Here is a 10448-nt window from a genome sequence, read left to right as displayed (position 1 = left end):
TTTTTTTTTTTTTTTAATAATTATGTTACACTATACGGTTTGGTTATTGTCATCTTTCTTTTTTACCAAGGATTGGGAATCAGGGTATGGTCCTTTGTAGAAACAAGGGCATAAGTTTTTATTATTGGAATTCAACCCCAGCAAGGAACTTCCTCTTAGATCCCTAGGCTGTTAATGCTGTTAGTATGTTTGATTGTGTCAATTTCCAGGTTTCTGATATATCTAACTTCTTTTTAATCCCTAATTGTCTTCTTCGCGATCATTGTTAGTTTTCAATTGTTGAATTGGGATTTTTTTTTATCTAGTTACTCTTGCTTGGGTGCTTGTGAGCAGATCATTATACTATGTTTATTACTCTAGTGTTTGTTTTGTTCTTCCCTGTGTCAGTTGCCTTGCCTTGAAATTATAGAGACTCATGCCATCTATGCAACTTTTTGCTTGGATTAGATTACCAAATTATGTAAACATTTGAGTCGACCTGAGAATGATTGCCTATGTTAATAATGTATAGAATGTTGTGAAGTTCTCTTTTAGAATATGATACTGTTATTGGATGCTTCCTTATTGTAGTCTACAGAGAAGCTTAAGGTTTTTTTTTTGAATCTATAAATGTATGTACTTTGATTTATATTAATATAGGCTTTGGTTTTATAAGAGCAGCATGTGTGTTTGTTTTCTATGGCACAGCCATTTCATTTTCATTTCCAGAAACCTACAAGCAGAGTTTATTTTATAATTTCTTTGTACATAACTCCCATGCCATTAATTATAGTATAGCAAGATTTTTTTTTTTAGCTAGCCAATGTCTTGTTACATAGTATGAAGTATTTCCTTGCCGACTATACTTATTAAGTTGTAATAAATAGTTAAAATGTATTCCTTGAATACTTATGCAAGGAGTGTTGGCTTTTTCCAGTTTTGTGATTAATTTCTCTTTAATATCATTTTAATAATTTTTATTAATGATTAATTCCACAGTCTAGCTTATCCATGGCTTTTGTTTCCAACATCCAAGTAGTCTAATTTCCCTCTTTGTGGATATGCTGGACTTGAACCTTTGACTTTTATATAATTCTGATTCTTATTACTGCAAAATCCTTATCCAATTAGTCTTTGATGTTTAAGTGCAAAATAATAATTTCAGATTTGGTGGGTTGTGATTCTCCCATCATTTTTTCAGTTTTAATATTGAGAACTTGATATTCTTATCTCTTATTTTGGCTTGTGACATTTATGTCACTTTTGTGTTCTTTCTGTATGTCTGAACTTCGAATTCCAGTATCCTACTTTTCTTGTACATCTTTCAGTGATTTGTACCTTCCTCATAAGTATTACATAGTGATGTATGTTCTTATGGTTATATCTTTGAAAGAGTTGTCTCAAGTACCTGACCTGATTTGTGGGATGGATACATTATGGATTCATATGCATATTAATGAACACACAACACTTGTGTTTTAAGGTGGATGCTATACTGGGTGACAGTTTGAGTAAAGACCACCTAGTGTGTCATGCAGTAGAGTGATTTAGCAATTCCAACTGTAGGATTGATAGAGTATGGTATAAATTAGCCAAATGTTAACTTTAAATTCAAACTCAATCATTTACTCTCCATGTAGTGGCTTGTTTTCTTCCTCAAGGTTCTCTCTCTCTCTCTCTCTCTCTTCTATTGATGGTTGAATCAGTTTTTCATGGTTGATTAGCTTGTCCATAAGTATCTAACAAACCTACAATTTGGATATGCTTGATTTCTTTATTATTTTCCTATGCTTGATTTCTTTGTTATTTTCCTATGCTTGATTTCTTTGTTACCTTGCTTGGTTTTATTGGTCTTTCCATTATCTCTCCCCAAGTCTAATTTTATTGGAGCTTTGTCACTTTGCTTGGGTATGATTCCAAATCTGATTTCCAGATCTCTTTGGTTATTTATAACCCCTAATTATAATAAGACATTGTTACTTGGGTTTCTTTGTTACTTTGCTTGGTCTTCATGCATGTAAGTTTTATTTACAAATTTTTGTATCATATGTGAAGATGAGCTTTGTTATTTCTTTCTTTAGTGTTCAGTCTTTTTTTGTCCCAGTACGCTAACTTTTACACTAACTTATAATGTCTAGCTATTATGTCTGAAAGTAGTATGCCTGCCGTTAAGTGGTCAGAACTTGAGACCACTGTTTTCATTGAAGCAATGAAGGAATCTGTAAAAAATGGTCACAAATCCGGTAATTCATTTAACAAAACTGGATGGGAGGACATTACAAAGCAATTTCAGCAAGCTTTAAATCATACAGTTGGGAGAGAACAATTACGCAACAAGATGAACAAGTTGAAACACGAGTATCAACAATTCAAGAGACTGCTTGACACAACTGGATTTTGGTGGAACTCAATGACAAAAGCAGTCACAGTTGATGATGAGTCCGTATGGGATAGGGCAATACAGGTACAATAGATTTCACTAGCTAGTTGAATTATTTAAAAATTAGATTACAATGAGTAGTACATCTAAGTGATACAATGACTGCTTATGCAGGCAAATCCAGGTTGGTTGAAATACAGGAAGTATGGACTAAACAATTGGTCAGATTTGAGTATGGTATTTGGGGATGTATATGCTAGAGGTAACTTAAGGGTTGATAGTACTCAAGATTTGGATGGCATCGAAGCTGTTAATACAATTGATATTGAGCAAGTCTTTGACTCCCCTAGTACCCCGGTGCATATAAGCACGACTGACCCCTTTCATGAGGATACTCATACTCCAATTCAGACCACCACAAAGCGAAGTCTTGATAGGACACCCACGGGACGAAGAAAAAAGAGCGTCAATAAGGGAGATAGCCACGTGAAGGACTTGTATGAAAAGTATTTATCCATTAAAATTGAGAAAGCATCCAGTACTTCTGTTACATCTCCTGTTTGTGGTGGGGTAGGTGCATCTTGTCCTCGAGATTTTAGTGTGAGTGCATGTGAGGCAGTGTTATCCTCCATACCGGATATATCAAAGGAGATATATTTGAAGACCACCAGTTGTATATGTGCTGATCCTAGTTGGAGTGAGTTGTTTGTCTGTGCAGAGCCTGTTAAGAGGACTTGACTTTTAAATGCCTTGGAGTAGTTGAGGTTGTGTTTGAATGCTACTTTTGATAATTTTGGATTCAAGACAATACTTTTGATGTGTGTAATATTATTTTTGGAGATACATTGAATGCTACTTTTATTTTTTTTGTTTTTTTTCTATTATTGATGTGTGTAATGTTGAACATGTGTTTGGGTTGAGATGATGTGTCAGATTGTTATGTTTTACAGTTATTTGTTTCCAATTGAGTAGTAATTGTTTATTTATTGCAGTTATGTCAAATGCATTATGTGAAACTTCTAGTGAAGAAGAAGATACGATCATTCACATGGGAATGGAATTACTAAGTGAGACGATATATATTTGAGAACCATGTAGGGATAGTGTATTTTCAGGTGCTGTGATGATGCATGAGGTGTTGAATGGGCATGCTAACAGATGCTATGAAGAGTTTAGGATGGAACGTCATGTCTTCCTTAACCTATGTGATTATGTTAGACATAGGGGGTGGTTGAAAGACACGACCAACATCCGAGTGGATGAACAACTTGGAATGTTCCTATGTATTGTTGGGAAGGGTTCAAGTAATAGGGACACCCAAAATCATTTCAACCACTCAGGAGAAACAGTTAGTCGAACATTCAATGTTGTCTTGATTGCCATGATAGAAGAGTTTAGGAGAACATGACTTTCAAACTTAATGACATTACCATGATAGAAGACCCTTCCAAAAGCTTCTCTATCTAGGTCACATGAGGTCCTAGTGGTTATGTTCTAGGGTCTACACATTAAAAAAATTCAGTCCAAACCAATCTACCATAAGATATAAGTAGGCCCTAACAAAGCGATACATTTTATTGTGCCATGTGGAATGATGTGATAATTTTGATCATTGAATAGCTAGTAAATATCATAGATTATACTTATATCTAATGTAGAGAGATTATTTCTCAACTCAAAACTAGTGACCAATGGTAATGGGGCAACCTTACCATTAGGTCGAAGTTTGCCCTCATATGATTACTATATTATATTTTAAAATTAATTACATACGTATTTTTTAGAATTATTAAAATTATTTCCATCTAGTTTTGCTTAGCTTTGCTCCCTTCAAGTTTCAAAAGAAAAAAAATAATAAAAAATTTGTTTTTCACCCCTATCAAATGAAGCCTTAGCATTTTGAAGAAAATTGACTGAGCAATCTATAGGAATGTAAACCCCAAGTGGTAATAAAGTTAGCAAGGGACCTTCGTCTCAGGATGCATGTGTGTGGTTCTGATTTCGACTTCTCTTACCTCCTTAGGGCCACACACATGAGGGGTGTTTAGTATTCTTCATTGCTTTCGATGAAAGTTAAATGATTCTCATTTAAACCCAATATGACTCGGTCCACACAATTATGAGATCAGTATAGGTCCACAGGATAAATTAGGCCGAAGACTTGAATACTCATTGTTATCCCACCTCAAAAAAAAAATAAAAATAAATAAATAAATAATAATAAAAAATAATAATAATAATTCAAAAGAAGTAAATAGGAAAACTAACAAAATAGAATGAAAGTAGAAATATAGAATGCAAGTGCTCAAATTGTGATTAGGCCTTACCAAAACCATCCCCTTGGGGTAGGATGGGTGAATTTACCAATGACCCACCCATATTCATTCCTAATCCCAACTTGCAAGAAATGAAGCAACAGTGAATTACTACAACATGACTCTGTCTTATGAAGGTTGTAAGTTGCAACCATCAATCCCTTCTATTACAATTTTTTTTTCCCCCATTTTTTGGGTGAGAGATTATAATTTTGCTGATTGGCATAAAAAGAAAGTGAGAGGTCTTCTTCTCTGGTAAGACTTGGTAAGAAAGTCAATTCCAAGGTAGTAACTACCCACAAAGACCAAAGGTTACAGAGAAAAAAACGTTGAAAGAGGGGATCAAGGTCATGGATTAAGCTAGTAATTGTTGACTCAGATAGTGAGTGGGTGAGGAACGTCTACAAACTGTAGATAGAGTTAGTGGTCTGGTGGGTATTCACCTTGAATTTGGGTCTCCAGTGTCTAAAAAAAAACAATATCATTTTTTGGGAAAAATAAATAAACCAATAAAAAACCCAATTAGCTTCTAGAATATCTAGGTCTAGAATATCCATCTAGAGTTAAAAAGTTTTGTTTTTTGGGTACTCGAGAAAAGGTTAGGTACGAAGTAGGCCAAATTATTCTACTCTTTCTTCCAAATGTTTCCCTCTAGAATCCCAAGTAGTGTATTAAGAAACCTTTTTGGGGATTACTAGGGAATTAAGGAACTGATTGTGCAATTAGTTTAGGCTACTTATGCATGACTGATTTGGTTATTACATCTATTTGTTTGATGAGACTATTTGAATTAACAACATATCAAATTTTACAATCAAATTCATTCATATAATCTGTTTATCGAAAAATTCAATCATATAATCTCTCTAAATATTGGTATATTTTCCTATTTTACAGTTTCATATTTTATTTAGGGATAATTTTTTATTGAGGTATTTTGTTATGTTAGTCTCGAATTCTTTACTCGTTTTGAAGATTGATTAGCTCCGACATATTTTAGGGGTGATTCGATTGATCAATCCGACTTTGAAGAGTATATATATGTACTATTGTCTTATTGAGCAAGCATTGTGAGATTTGTGGTTTTCGATTAAGGTTTTTAGGCGAGTGTTCTAATGAGAGTTTGGGTGTTCTTGAAAGATCTCCGTTGTAATCTTCTTCCAATGTAGTGAATCACTTTCTTCTTTACCTGATGATGTAACACACTATATCGGTGTGTGGACCTCGTTAAAACTCTCTATTTAATCTGTTTAGCCTTTCTTCATATTTTTTTTGATGTTTGTTTTAACATATTTGAATAAACCCAGATTTAAAAGAACTGTGAGAGAGGATACTTGAACACAGGTTATTGATTCAAAGTCATTAGAACTAATATACACTCAAAGTCATTAGATCTAATATACATGAAGGATCAGTTTGTTTAGCGGGTAAAAAGTGGTGGGAAAGGATATATTGTGGGCAGCACCTGTAACGGTGAGAAGAAACAACAAAGAAGAGGTAAAGGTTCGATGGTAACTCATTTAATGCTTTGAAATCACCTCTACTTTATAACAAAATTATCATAATTCTTCCGTTCTTAATAATTTTTATTGAAAATAGTAATAAGATTTTGTTGAAGGATAGGGTAGAATAAATCCACTGCCACATGACCCGGCGAAGTCATTTAATAATCTACATGTTGTCTCTTTACTTTCTTTTTTTTTTTCATTCCATACAAATGAACAAGTACATTTTTGAAATTTTATTAAGAAAAAAAACACATTTTATATCTCACTCATTTCCTCACTCAATTATTTTCTATCAAAAAATAAATAGAAGGCCCTAACATAGAGCACCCAAGTAATAAACAGAAGAGTGGGGTGTTTGGGGGGGGGGGTGGGAGAAATAATTAATATTTTTTCGATTATGTAAGACTGCTTCACTCTCACCGTCAAACATTTGGTTTCAAAGGCAATTATGTGACTGACTCCCTGGCTGATAGCGTGGCTTCCGCTCATGCTTCTCTTTTCTCTTTTGATTTTCCCCCACCTCTTTTTCTTCCTCATCTTCCTTTTGCTGATGTAATTGGAACTTCGTACTCCTATTAATAAAGCTATTTGACATAATAAAAAAAAAAGGGGGAAGGGGGGACGGAAGGATAAAATAAAACCAGAACAGATATGGATATCTATGATTAATTAGACCTGACCCATTCAATTTTTTGTTTTTTTTGTTTTTGTTTTTTGGTACAAGACCCATTCAATTTAATGGCCTGAAAACATACACAAACAAGCCAATGAGCAATTACGTTAGATTGTGACAGTTTTGGTGGTTGATTCAAATTTTAATGGAAAAACGTGAAGATTCTCTAGAATATCATAATCTCCTTTCAAACTTGGGCATTCTATTTATTTTTTTTTAAAGGAAAGCTATCGTTCATGCAGAAAAACATGACCGTCACACTCATATGAGTTATGACATGATAGAAGACAATTAGTGAGTTTTGTTTTAAGGGTATCTCATGAAACTTGAAGGCCCTAAGTGGGTTATGTTCTAAGGTAGGGTGGGGCCTTCTTTTTTTTTTTTTTTTTGGTGGGGGGGTGGGGTGGGGGTGAGGGTTCTTTGGTTGACACCTTATTAACTGATTTGGAAGGATGAAATGGTTAATCTGATCAATGGATACCTAAGACATGATTTGATAGGGTTGCCATAGGTCTGGGATTTTTAAAATCCTAGTCCAACGCCAGATTCTTTCAGCTTAATTTATGCTTATCTTGGCCTTGACTCAAGGCTAAAAACCTCAACCCAAGCTCAACCCTGTTAGGCTTTCTCAGTCAAATCCAGCTCAATTGTTCCTTATTAGGCCAGGCCAAGCAAGCCAGAATGAGTTCGCATAGATTGACCTGGACCTTGTTTCGTCATTCAGGATTGAGCTAACCCTTATTAACTCAAGAATTATCTTTACCTCACTCAAATCACCAGACTATTTAAAAAAAAAAAAATGAAAAATCCATTTCCTCATGTCAAACATACTAGACACATGTTTAAGCACATAATTATCCATAAGGCTGAGCTTGGTATAACCTAAGGGCTGGGCTAGGTTAGCTCTAGGCCTCAACCCTAGCCTGGCCCTGACATCGAGCTTAAAAAATCCAACCCTAGTCCGACCTTGGCGTAGGCCCTATACGCTCTCATGGCAACCCAAGGTGGGTCTTGGGCTCACGGGGCCAAACTTTTTTTGGGGGTGTAGAAACATGGATAGACTTCTATTGGATAGATCATATATTAACTTTTAAATCTGAAACCAATGATTTCCCCATTTAATGCCATTCCCTTTTATGTATGTCTATGCATCCCTTGTTAGTTTCTTGTACCATGTTAAATTTCTAGAATTTTCAATGATCCAATTTGGTGCATGGCCAACTCTTTGAAGCTGAACAAGTACACAAAGGACCTTGGGGTTTATTTGTCCAAAAGATTTCAGCTCAATCCAATTTGTGATAATGCAGAAGTAGGCATTCAAATATATATATATATATATATATATAGAAGAGAGAGAGAGAGAGAGAGGCACACTTGGGCCATAGCTAGCCTAGTGGTTTGGCACTACTCAGTTGAGAGCGTGTCCGAGTGTTGGCGAGTGGATCAACTTTCTTAAAGTGCATCTTACTCTTAGGTGCTGACATGCCTAATTGTTATGTGCTTTTCCAAAAAGTGTGGCCTAGTGGCCCAAATTGTCGCTAACTTTCCTAGAGCTAGCGGCTCAATCAATAGGAGAGCTAAGATGGGAGGGGTAGGGGGGAACTTTCTAGGGGGCAAGAGAGGAAAATATAGTGTTGGGCACATCGTGTCCACTAAGTTATCAATAAATTTGGAACCTTAATATTTTGTCCTTTTATTTTATTCCCAAACTTTATTTAATGCAAGGGTAAAAGCAGAGAGCTTTTTATACTAAAAAAAAATAAAGCACTTTTCAAAAAGTTAAAAAAGTCATTCAATGCATTTTCTATGCAAAATGATATATTTACCCTCATCGAGAAATTAAATTAAATGGTTTTGGGAGTAAGATAAGAGGCAATTAAATAAAGATGCCAAGTTCTAAATACACTAATAGAAGTTTCTTTTAGACACACTCAGTATATAAAATAATAATAAATAAAAAAGAAGAAAAAAAAAAGTCTTTTAAATAGTTTGCCCTTTATAAGGTTATCAAGGTCTTATTGTTCAACCAAGGGATGCCACAGTAAACATTTTTTTTTTTTTTTTTTTGTATTTTCCGTATCATTGCTTTTGAAAGCATTTTTTTATTTAAAAATAAAAAATAAAACCCAAAAATCCATATCCAATCTAAAATCAAACCTAGAAAGCGCTGTAAGAGTACTCCTTATATGCTTCTTTGCCCTAATACTTATATCATCTAATCAGAAAGAGGGTATTTTAAGTTCTTTTTTTGCTTAAAGTACATATATGTTTCATGGTAACTACGTATTAGTATTTTTTTTCTTCCAAAGTGGCCATATTAAATAAGCATTAAACATGTGCCCTATCATTTCCTTACATCCCCATATCATTGTCGTTTATAAACTTATGAACTATGGTAGACACTACATATTATGTGAGAAGAATATAAAAGAATCGATCCAAATATAGAATAGTCCCACAAAATATCACTTGAAGTATACATTCAAAATTTTGTTTTTCCATCAATACACACAGAAGCCATAGTATGTAATCACCAAAACATAAGTCAAAATAAAATATAGAACTGGGGTGAGGATAGTCTGCAACTGTCACATATAAATTATTATATAGAAAAATTAAAAGAAAAGGTTCCACCGAGATTTGAACTCGGGTTACTGGATTCAGAGTCCAATGTCCTTACCACTAGACCATGGAACCACATTGTCTTACGATGTGCTTATTAAATTTTATATATATTTAATAATAAAATGGGCCAGACCAATACCTCTCCATATTTGAATATAGAACCCAATCAAAGTCAGAGGGTGGAGAACCAAAATACAAATTTCCCAGATCAGCTCTGGATATCTATCATTAAATTATGCATTTTGAACCTATCCATTCAATTGAATGAACAATTATTTTTTATGGTCACAGGGGTTTTGGAGGTTGATTCAAAATTTAATGCATGAAGCTAGAATTCTCTCATCATGATATCAAATTAACTCTTGAGTTCATTCAATTCAGTTCAATTACAGGAAGACATAACTTTCACAATTATGATAGGATGGAACCTTTACACCTAAATTGATAACAACCATTTCTTTTTTGCTTTTTTTTCTTTTTTTGTTAAGTGATATATAACAAGCATTTCAATCTACACATTGGTGTATGTAAGGGTTTTTGGGTTGATCCATTCAAAAGGAAACATAGTACAACTGCATTAATGGAGTATGGAAAGTAGAACGCCATACTTTTTCTTTTCACCTTTTTTGAAGGGAATTTAATTACTAGTCAAGTAAATTTTGTCTATTTTTTAATAATTTTTTATGAGAAGTGCTTCTCTATCCAAGAGTGTGTGCCTTACACCAAAGCTTCTTATTTCTAGTTTTTCTCCACTCTCATAGTGAGGATAAGGATGCCTCTTCACATTAGAGAGAGAGAGAGAGAGAGAGAGAGAGAGAGAGAGAGAGTTTTTTTTTTGTGTATGGTGGGTCATGCTCCTATCATTGGATAGAGGTGAAAAATTTACGCACATCTTGACTAATTCTCGGGGAGACTAGCACATTAATTTACTGCCATGATCTCCACTTAAATCACAGATGCTCCACTTA

General features: G+C 34.3%; 1 non-coding gene across 1 annotated transcript; it reads right to left on the bottom strand.

The window, feature by feature from the left end:
* Positions 1-9480: 9480 nt before the first annotated feature.
* TRNAQ-CUG lies at positions 9481-9552 on the bottom strand. Its single transcript has one exon. It is a non-coding gene; the product is annotated as a tRNA-Gln (tRNA).
* Positions 9553-10448: the final 896 nt, after the last annotated feature.

The sequence above is a fragment of the Macadamia integrifolia genome, chromosome 2 (assembly GCF_013358625.1).
Source record: "Macadamia integrifolia cultivar HAES 741 chromosome 2, SCU_Mint_v3, whole genome shotgun sequence".
Taxonomy (NCBI): domain Eukaryota; kingdom Viridiplantae; phylum Streptophyta; class Magnoliopsida; order Proteales; family Proteaceae; genus Macadamia; species Macadamia integrifolia.
This window is presented reverse-complemented; position numbering and strand designations above follow the sequence as displayed.